Source organism: Mobula birostris, chromosome 12 (assembly GCF_030028105.1).
Source record: "Mobula birostris isolate sMobBir1 chromosome 12, sMobBir1.hap1, whole genome shotgun sequence".
In the NCBI taxonomy this organism is placed as follows: domain Eukaryota; kingdom Metazoa; phylum Chordata; class Chondrichthyes; order Myliobatiformes; family Myliobatidae; genus Mobula; species Mobula birostris.
This window is the reverse complement of record NC_092381.1, coordinates 117,739,835-117,749,834: the sequence shown is the minus strand read 5'-3', so window position 1 is coordinate 117,749,834 and position 10,000 is coordinate 117,739,835.

Below are 10,000 nucleotides of genomic sequence, written 5' to 3'. Positions count from 1 at the left end.
TTGCTTTTCGGATCGATATAAAGCTTTTGCCACCGTCGGTCTGCCGGCCGCCGCCCGCGGTCCGCGCTCAGACTCTGTCTGTCCGCAGCCCCCGCTGCGTTCTTGGACTTTGTCATTTTTTTCGGAAATAGCGAAAAAAAGCTTTTATCATTGTAAGTCGGAGCTCGCCCGGCCTCCCGCTTACTGAGTCACAATTGAGTAAGGCTCACTTAGAACTCTGCACTGTGTCAACCGTACCACTAGTCACCCTGCTAAGTGTGTCTGGAAAACGTGTTCCCGTAAATCTCCGGGAACCCCGCCAATCCCCCCGTACAGAAATTGCATGTGTCAAGTCGGCGGGATGCCTCCCGGAAGTCCTACCGGGAAGGTCGCACTCTGGCCCCGCCAGGCGGGGCAAATCCGACCCCCATAGTGACTTCCGGGCCTAACTCGTTAACCAGAGCCGCGACAGACCGTGCAACAATGACATGTGTCAAACCGGCGGCACGACGCCCGGAGCTCATGCCGGTCGCGGGGCACCTCGGGCCCGCCCGACGGGGCAGATCCGACCTTCACAGGCTTCCGACGGCAATTGGTTAACCGGCGTGGCGCCGAGGGCACGCGGCTGGCTCGGCGGGCGGCCCTCCGGTAGTGCCGCCGTCGATCGGCCGCCTCGGTCGGCAGGAGGGCCCCGAAGTCGCCTTCATTCTGACTTCCGAGTCGGGACTTAGATTACTTTCGACTCTTCAGCCAAGGTCTCGGATCGACGGCGGGACCTGCGGTTGTCCCTCCGAAAATGCCGCCGCTCGGCCGGCACGGCCCGCCGAATACGTCCCCTTACTGGCTCCCGCCTCGGGACTTTGTCAGAAATTCATTCGGGCAAGGTTTCCATTCGGCGGCCGGAGCACCGGTAGTCATACGGAAAATGCCGCCCCTCGGCCGGCATGGGCCTGCGAATAGGTCCCGCTGACAGACTTCCGCGATTGGGTATTTGTCCGAAAATCCATACCGGCAATCTTCGGAATCGTGCGGAAAAGCTGCCGCGTGGCCCGGGTTAACCAATTGGGGAGGCCGGTGCCATCTACCGAATACTTCAACAACTCGTGAAAACGGCCTCCCTATATATCTGCAGGAACCCCGCCAATGCCCCCGTACTGAAATTGCATGTGTCAAAGGGGCGGCCGAATCTGACCCCGGCGGCCGAGCCTCTGGAACTCCGGGTCGGCCTCGGCCGGCAAATCCGACCCCCATCCAGACTTCCGGAGCGGACTTGGTTAACGAATTGCCACCGGGCAAATGGTTAACCGACAGATCTTGGAGGCTCGTTACCCAAGCCATCCCCCGCCGGTGCGAAAAGTTAACAATCAGCGGGCGGGCAATTCGTGAACCGACCGGGACCGGGCAATTCGTTAACCATTCGGAACCGGGCAATTCGTTAACCAACCTTGTCCTGGCAATGAGTGCACCAACCCGGCCGGACAATTCGTTAACCAAGCTGGCTCTGGCAATTCGTTAACCAACCTGGCCGGGACAATTCGTTAACCAACCCGGCCGGACAATTCGTTAACCAAGCTGGCTCTGGCAATTCGTTAACCAACCTGACCCTGACAATTCGTTAACCAACCCTGTCCTGGCAATGAGTGCACCAACCCGGCCGGACAATTCGGTAACCAACCAGACCCTGGCAATTCGTTAACCAACCAGGACGGGCAATTCGTCAACCAACCCTGTCCTGGCAATGAGTGCACCAACCCGGCCGGACAATTCGGTAACCAACCAGACCCTGGCAATTCGTTAACCAACCTGACCCGGACAATTCGTTAACCAACCAGGACGGGCAATTCGTTAACCAACCAGGCCCGGACAATACTTTAACCACCCTGGTTTTCCAATTCGTGAACCAACTGGGAACGGACAATTCGGTAACCAACCCTGTCCTGGCAATGAGTGCACCAACCCGGCCGGACAATTCGTTAACCACCCTGTCCTTGCCAATTCGTGAACCAACTGGGAACGGACAATTCGTTAACCAACCCGGCCGGACAGTTCGTTAACCAAGCTGGCTCTGGCAATTCGTTAACCTACCCGGCCATGGCAATTCGTTAACCAACCTGACCCTGACAATTCGTTAACCAGCCAGGACGGGCAATTCGTTAACCAACCTGGCCCGGACAATTCCTTAACCACCCTGGCCTTGCCAATTCGTGAACCAACTGGGAACGGACAATTCATTAAACAACCCTGTCCTGGCAATGAGTGCACCAACCCAGCCGGACAATTCGTTAACCAAGCTGGCTCTGGCAATTCGTTAACCTACTCGGACATGCCAATTCGTTAACCAGTCTGACCCGGACAATTCGCTAACCAACCCTACTCGGGCAAATCGTTAACCAAGCCCAACCCCGACAATTCGTTAACCAACCCTGCACGGTCAAGTCGTTAACCAAGCCCAAACCCGACAATTCGTTAACCAACCCATACATGGCAATTCGCTAAACAACCCGGCTCGGGCAAATGGTTAACCAAGCCGGCCGGGCAAATCGTTAACCGGCCCGGCAGTCCCGACAATTCGACAATCAACCAGCTGAGGACAAACCCTTCGCCCTCAATAACAACTAGTTCTTGCCCCGCCGTCAAAATGTCCCGGCCGATGTTCATCAGAAACTCCTTGCTGGCCCATGGGCCCCCCCTCCTTACCTTAAGAGAGTCATAGTTACTCCCGCCGTTTACCCGCGCCGCACTGAATTTCGTCAAGTTGGGTCTGGCAACCCGCTAACCCGGCCGGCCGGGCCTGACAACGCTCTAGAAACCCGGAACAGGCAGTTTCGTGAACCAACCGCGCACGCTCCTGACAATGCGTTCACCCACCCTGCTCGGGCAAATCGTTAACCAAGCCCAACCCTGACAATGCGTTAATCAACCCGGCCATGGCAATTCATTAACCAACCCGGCTCGGGCAAATGGTTAACCAAGCCGGCCGGGCAAATCGTTGACCGGCCCGGCAGTCCCGACGATTCGACAATCAACCAGCTGAGGACAAACCCTTCGCCCTCAATAACAACTAGTTCTTGCCCCGCCGTCAAAATGTCCCGGCCGATGTTCATCAGAAACTCCTTGCTGGCCCATGGGCCCCCCTCCTTAACCTTAAGAGAGTCATAGTTACTCCCGCCGATTACCCGCGCTGCACTGAATTTCGTCAAGTTGGGTCTGGCAAGCCGCTAACCCGGCCGGCCGGGCCTGACAACGCTCTAGAAACCCGGAACAGGCAGTTTCGTGAACCAACCGCGCACGCTCCTGACAATGCGTTAGCCAACCCTGCTCGGGCAAATCGTTAATCAAGCCCAACCCTGAAACTGCGTTAACCAACCCGGCCATGGCAATTCATTAACCAACCCGGCTCGGACAAATGGTTAACCAAGCCCAACCCAGACAATTCGGTAACCAACCCGGCTCGGGCAAATGGTTAACCAAGCCGGCCGGGCAAATCGTTGACCGGCCCGGCAGTCCCGACGATTCGACAATCAACCAGCTGAGGACAAACCCTTCGCCCTCAATAACAACTAGTTCTTGCCCCGCCGTCAAAATGTCCCGGCCGATGTTCATCAGAAACTCCTTGCTGGCCCATGGGCCCCCCTCCTTAACCTTAAGAGAGTCATAGTTACTCCCGCTGTTTACCCGCGCCGCACTGAATTTCGTCAAGTTGGGTCTGGCAAGCCGCTAACCCGGCCGGCCGGGCCTGACAACGCTCTAGAAACCCGGAACAGGCAGTTTCGTGAACCAACCGCGCACGCTCCTGACAATGCGTTAGCCAACCCTGCTCGGGCAAATCGTTAATCAAGCCCAACCCTGAAACTGCGTTAACCAACCCGGCCATGGCAATTCATTAACCAACCCGGCTCGGACAAATGGTTAACCAAGCCCAACCCAGACAATTCGGTAACCAACCCGGCTCGGGCAAATGGTTAACCAAGCCGGCCGGGCAAATCGCTAACCGGCCCGGCAGTCCCGACAATTCGACAATCAACCCGCTGAGGACAAACCCTTCGCCCTCAATAACAACTAGTTCTTGCCCCGCCGTCAAAATGTCCCGGCCGATGTTCATCAGAAACTCCTTGCTGGCCCATGGGCCCCCCTCCTTACCTTAAGAGAGTCATAGTTACTCCCGCCGTTTACCCGCGCCGCACTGAATTTCGTCAAGTTGGGTCTGGCAAGCCGCTAACCCGGCCGGCCGGGCCTGACAACGCTCTAGAAACCCGGAACAGGCAGTTTCGTGAACCAACCGCGCACGCTCCTGACAATGCGTTCACCCACCCTGCTCGGGCAAATCGTTAATCAAGCCCAACCCTGAAACTGCGTTAACCAACCCGGCCATGGCAATTCATTAACCAACCCGGCTCGGGCAAATGGTTAACCAAGCCGGCCGGGCAAATCGTTGACCGGCCCGGCAGTCCCGACGATTCGACAATCAACCAGCTGAGGACAAACCCTTCGCCCTCAATAACAACTAGTTCTTGCCCCGCCGTCAAAATGTCCCGGCCGATGTTCATCAGAAACTCCTTGCTGGCCCATGGGCCCCCCTCCTTAACCTTAAGAGAGTCATAGTTACTCCCGCCGATTACCCGCGCTGCACTGAATTTCGTCAAGTTGGGTCTGGCAAGCCGCTAACCCGGCCGGCCGGGCCTGACAACGCTCTAGAAACCCGGAACAGGCAGTTTCGTGAACCAACCGCGCACGCTCCTGACAATGCGTTAGCCAACCCTGCTCGGGCAAATCGTTAATCAAGCCCAACCCTGAAACTGCGTTAACCAACCCGGCCATGGCAATTCATTAACCAACCCGGCTCGGACAAATGGTTAACCAAGCCCAACCCAGACAATTCGGTAACCAACCCGGCTCGGGCAAATGGTTAACCAAGCCGGCCGGGCAAATCGCTAACCGGCCCGGCAGTCCCGACAATTCGACAATCAACCCGCTGAGGACAAACCCTTCGCCCTCAATAACAACTAGTTCTTGCCCCGCCGTCAAAATGTCCCGGCCGATGTTCATCAGAAACTCCTTGCTGGCCCATGGGCCCCCCTCCTTACCTTAAGAGAGTCATAGTTACTCCCGCCGTTTACCCGCGCCGCACTGAATTTCGTCAAGTTGGGTCTGGCAAGCCGCTAACCCGGCCGGCCGGGCCTGACAACGCTCTAGAAACCCGGAACAGGCAGTTTCGTGAACCAACCGCGCACGCTCCTGACAATGCGTTCACCCACCCTGCTCGGGCAAATCGTTAACCAAGCCCAACCCTGACAATGCGTTAATCAACCCGGCCATGGCAATTCATTAACCAACCCGGCTCGGGCAAATGGTTAACCAAGCCGGCCGGGCAAATCGTTGACCGGCCCGGCAGTCCCGACGATTCGACAATCAACCAGCTGAGGACAAACCCTTCGCCCTCAATAACAACTAGTTCTTGCCCCGCCGTCAAAATGTCCCGGCCGATGTTCATCAGAAACTCCTTGCTGGCCCATGGGCCCTCCTCCTTAACCTTAAGAGAGTCATAGTTACTCCCGCCGTTTACCCGCGCCGCACTGAATTTCGTCAAGTTGGGTCTGGCAACCCGCTAACCCGGCCGGCCGGGCCTGACAACGCTCTAGAAACCCGGAACAGGCAGTTTCGTGAACCAACCGCGCACGCTCCTGACAATGCGTTAGCCAACCCTGCTCGGGCAAATCGTTAATCAAGCCCAACCCTGAAACTGCGTTAACCAACCCGGGCATGGCAATTCATTAACCAACCCGGCTCGGACAAATGGTTAACCAAGCCCAACCCTGACAATTCGGTAACCAACCCGGCTCGGGCAAATGGTTGATCAAGCCGGCCGGGCAAATCGGTAACCGGCCCGGCAGCCCCGACTATTCGACAATCAACCAGCTGAGGACAAACCCTTCACCCTCAATAACAACTACGTCTTGCCCCGCCGTCAAAATGTCCCGGCCGATGTTCATCAGAAACTCCTTGCTGGCCCATGGGCCCCCCTCCTTACCTTAAGAGAGTCATAGTTACTCCCGCCGATTACCCGCGCTGCACTGAATTTCGTCAAGTTGGGTCTGGCAAGCCGCTAACCCGGCCGGCCGGGCCTGACAATGCTCTAGAAACCCGGAACAGGCAGTTTCGTGAACCAACTGCGCACGCTCCTGACAATGTGTTCACCCACCCTGCTCGGGCAAATCGTTAACCAAGCCCAAACCCGACAATTCGGTAACCAACCCAACCATGACAATTCGCTAACCAACCCGGCCCGGGCAAATGGTTAACCAAGCCCAAACCTGACAATTCGTTAACCAACCCGGCCCGGGCAAATGGTTAACCAAGCCGGCCGGGCAAATCGGTAACCGGCCCGGCAGCCCCGACTATTCGACAATCAACCAGCTGAGGAGAAACCCTTCACCCTCAATAACAACTACGTCTTGCCCCGCCGTCAAAATGTCCCGGCCGATGTTCATCAGAAACTCCTTGCTGGCCCATGGGCCCCCCCTCCTTACCTTAAGAGAGTCATAGTTACTCCCGCCGATTACCCGCGCTGCACTGAATTTCGTCAAGTTGGGTCTGGCAAGGCGCTAACCCGGCCGGCCGGGCCTGACAATGCTCTAGAAACCCGGAACAGGCAGTTTCGTGAACCAACTGCGCACGCTCCTGACAATGTGTTCACCCACCCTGCTCGGGCAAATCGTTAACCAAGCCCAAACCCGACAATTCGGTAACCAACCCAACCATGACAATTCGCTAACCAACCCGGCCCGGGCAAATGGTTAACCAAGCCCAAACCTGACAATTCGCTAACCAACCCGGCCCGGGCAAATGGTTAACCAAGCCGGCCGGGCAAATCGGTAACCGGCCCGGCAGCCCCGACTATTCGACAATCAACCAGCTGAGGACAAACCCTTCGCCCTCAATAACAACTAGTTCTTGCCCCGCCGTCAAAATGTCCCGGCCGATGTTCATCAGAAACTCCTTGCTGGCCCATGGGCCGACAATTCGTTAACCAACCCAACCATGACAATTCGCTAACCAACCCGGCCCGGGCAAATGGTTAACCAAGCCCAAACCTGACAATTCGTTAACCAACCCGGCCCGGGCAAATGGTTAACCAAGCCGGCCGGGCAAATCGGTAACCGGCCCGGCAGTCCCGACAATTCGACAATCAACCAGCTGAGGACAAACCCTTCGCCCTCAATAACAACTAGTTCTTGCCCCGCCGTCAAAATGTCCCGGCCGATGTTCATCAGAAACTCCTTGCTGGCCCATGGGCCCCCCTCCTTACCTTAAGAGAGTCATAGTTACTCCCGCCGATTACCCGCGCTGCACTGAATTTCGTCAAGTTGGGTCTGGCAAGCCGCTAACCCGGCCGGCCGGGCCTGACAATGCTCTAGAAACCCGGAACAGGCAGTTTCGTGAACCAACTGCGCACGCTCCTGACAATGTGTTCACCCACCCTGCTCGGGCAAATCGTTAACCAAGCCCAAACCCGACAATTCGGTAACCAACCCAACCATGACAATTCGCTAACCAACCCGGCCCGGGCAAATGGTTAACCAAGCCCAAACCTGACAATTCGTTAACCAACCCGGCCCGGGCAAATGGTTAACCAAGCCGGCCGGGCAAATCGGTAACCGGCCCGGCAGCCCCGACTATTCGACAATCAACCAGCTGAGGAGAAACCCTTCACCCTCAATAACAACTACGTCTTGCCCCGCCGTCAAAATGTCCCGGCCGATGTTCATCAGAAACTCCTTGCTGGCCCATGGGCCCCCCCTCCTTACCTTAAGAGAGTCATAGTTACTCCCGCCGATTACCCGCGCTGCACTGAATTTCGTCAAGTTGGGTCTGGCAAGGCGCTAACCCGGCCGGCCGGGCCTGACAATGCTCTAGAAACCCGGAACAGGCAGTTTCGTGAACCAACTGCGCACGCTCCTGACAATGTGTTCACCCACCCTGCTCGGGCAAATCGTTAACCAAGCCCAAACCCGACAATTCGGTAACCAACCCAACCATGACAATTCGCTAACCAACCCGGCCCGGGCAAATGGTTAACCAAGCCCAAACCTGACAATTCGCTAACCAACCCGGCCCGGGCAAATGGTTAACCAAGCCGGCCGGGCAAATCGGTAACCGGCCCGGCAGCCCCGACTATTCGACAATCAACCAGCTGAGGACAAACCCTTCGCCCTCAATAACAACTAGTTCTTGCCCCGCCGTCAAAATGTCCCGGCCGATGTTCATCAGAAACTCCTTGCTGGCCCATGGGCCGACAATTCGTTAACCAACCCAACCATGACAATTCGCTAACCAACCCGGCCCGGGCAAATGGTTAACCAAGCCCAAACCTGACAATTCGTTAACCAACCCGGCCCGGGCAAATGGTTAACCAAGCCGGCCGGGCAAATCGGTAACCGGCCCGGCAGTCCCGACAATTCGACAATCAACCAGCTGAGGACAAACCCTTCGCCCTCAATAACAACTAGTTCTTGCCCCGCCGTCAAAATGTCCCGGCCGATGTTCATCAGAAACTCCTTGCTGGCCCATGGGCCCCCCTCCTTACCTTAAGAGAGTCATAGTTACTCCCGCCGTTTACCCGCGCCGCACTGAATTTCGTCAAGTTGGGTCTGGCAACCTGCTAACCCGGCCGGCCGGGCCTGACAACGCTCTAGAAACCCGGAACAGGCAGTTTCGTGAACCAACCGCGCACGCTCCTGACAATGCGTTCACCCACCCTGCTCGGGCAAATCGTTAACCAAGCCCAACCCTGACAATGCGTTAATCAACCCGGCCATGGCAATTCATTAACCAACCCGGCTCGGGCAAATGGTTAACCAAGCCCAACCCTGACAATTCGGTAACCAACCCGGCTCGGGCAAATGGTTAACCAAGCCGGCCGGGCAAATCGCTAACCGGCCCGGCAGTCCCGACAATTCGACAATCAACCCGCTGAGGACAAACCCTTCGCCCTCAATAACAACTAGTTCTTGCCACGCCGTCAAAATGTCCCGGCCGATGTTCACCAGAAACTCCTTGCTGGCCCATGGGCCCCCCGCCTTAAGTCATAGTTACTCCCGCCGAATACCCGCGCTTCACTGAATTTCGTCAAGCTGGCCCTGTCAAATCCTTAACCCGACCGGACCCTGACAATTCGATAAAAAAAACCAGCTGGCGCAGCCCACCTCTTCCAATACTACGGCGCACGGGGCCCGCGCGGTGGGTGGGTGGGTGGGTGTGTGGGTGTGTGAGCTTGAACCATGTGTCCGGAGATCGGGTGGTCCAGGGAGTTTTGGTTACCCAGGTGCAATTCGTTAACCAAGTCTGGCTCGGAAGTCCGGATGCGGGTCGGATTTGCCGGCCACTGCCGGCCGGGAGTTCCAGAGCCCCGGCCGCCGGGGTCAAGTTCGGCCGCCCCTTTGACACATGCGATTTCTGTACGGGGGCATTGGCGGGGTTCCTGCAGATATATGGGGAGGCGGTTTTCACGATCACCGAGGAGTGGTCGACAGGCGGCACGGGCCTCCCCACATCGTTAACCCGGGCCGCGTGGCGGCATTTACGGCCGAATCTCAACTTTGCCCGTACGAATTTTCGGACCAATTCCCACTGGCGGAAGTCCGCCTGGGGACCGATTCGGAGGGCTGTGCCGGCCGGGCGGCGGCATTTTCGGCCGGACCACCGGAGCTCCCCGCGCCTACCCGATGTCTCGAGTCACAACTTGGGACTTTCGGGCGGGCGGGTTCCACGGCCTCTGGCCGGTCGAGGCGCGCCATCCATCCACGGTGGGAGCAATCCCGCCGGAGGGCCGCCCACCGACCGACCGAGGCGAGCTTCGGCTAACGCAGCGGCGCCGGTTAACGAAGAGGCGCCTAACTTTACCGCCAAGGGGGACAACACTAATTATGCCCCTAACCGCGCCAAAAAGTTGGCTGGGCAACTCGTTAACCAAAACTGCCCGCAGCCGGCGGAGAGCCCGGGCAACTCGTTAACCCGGGCCACA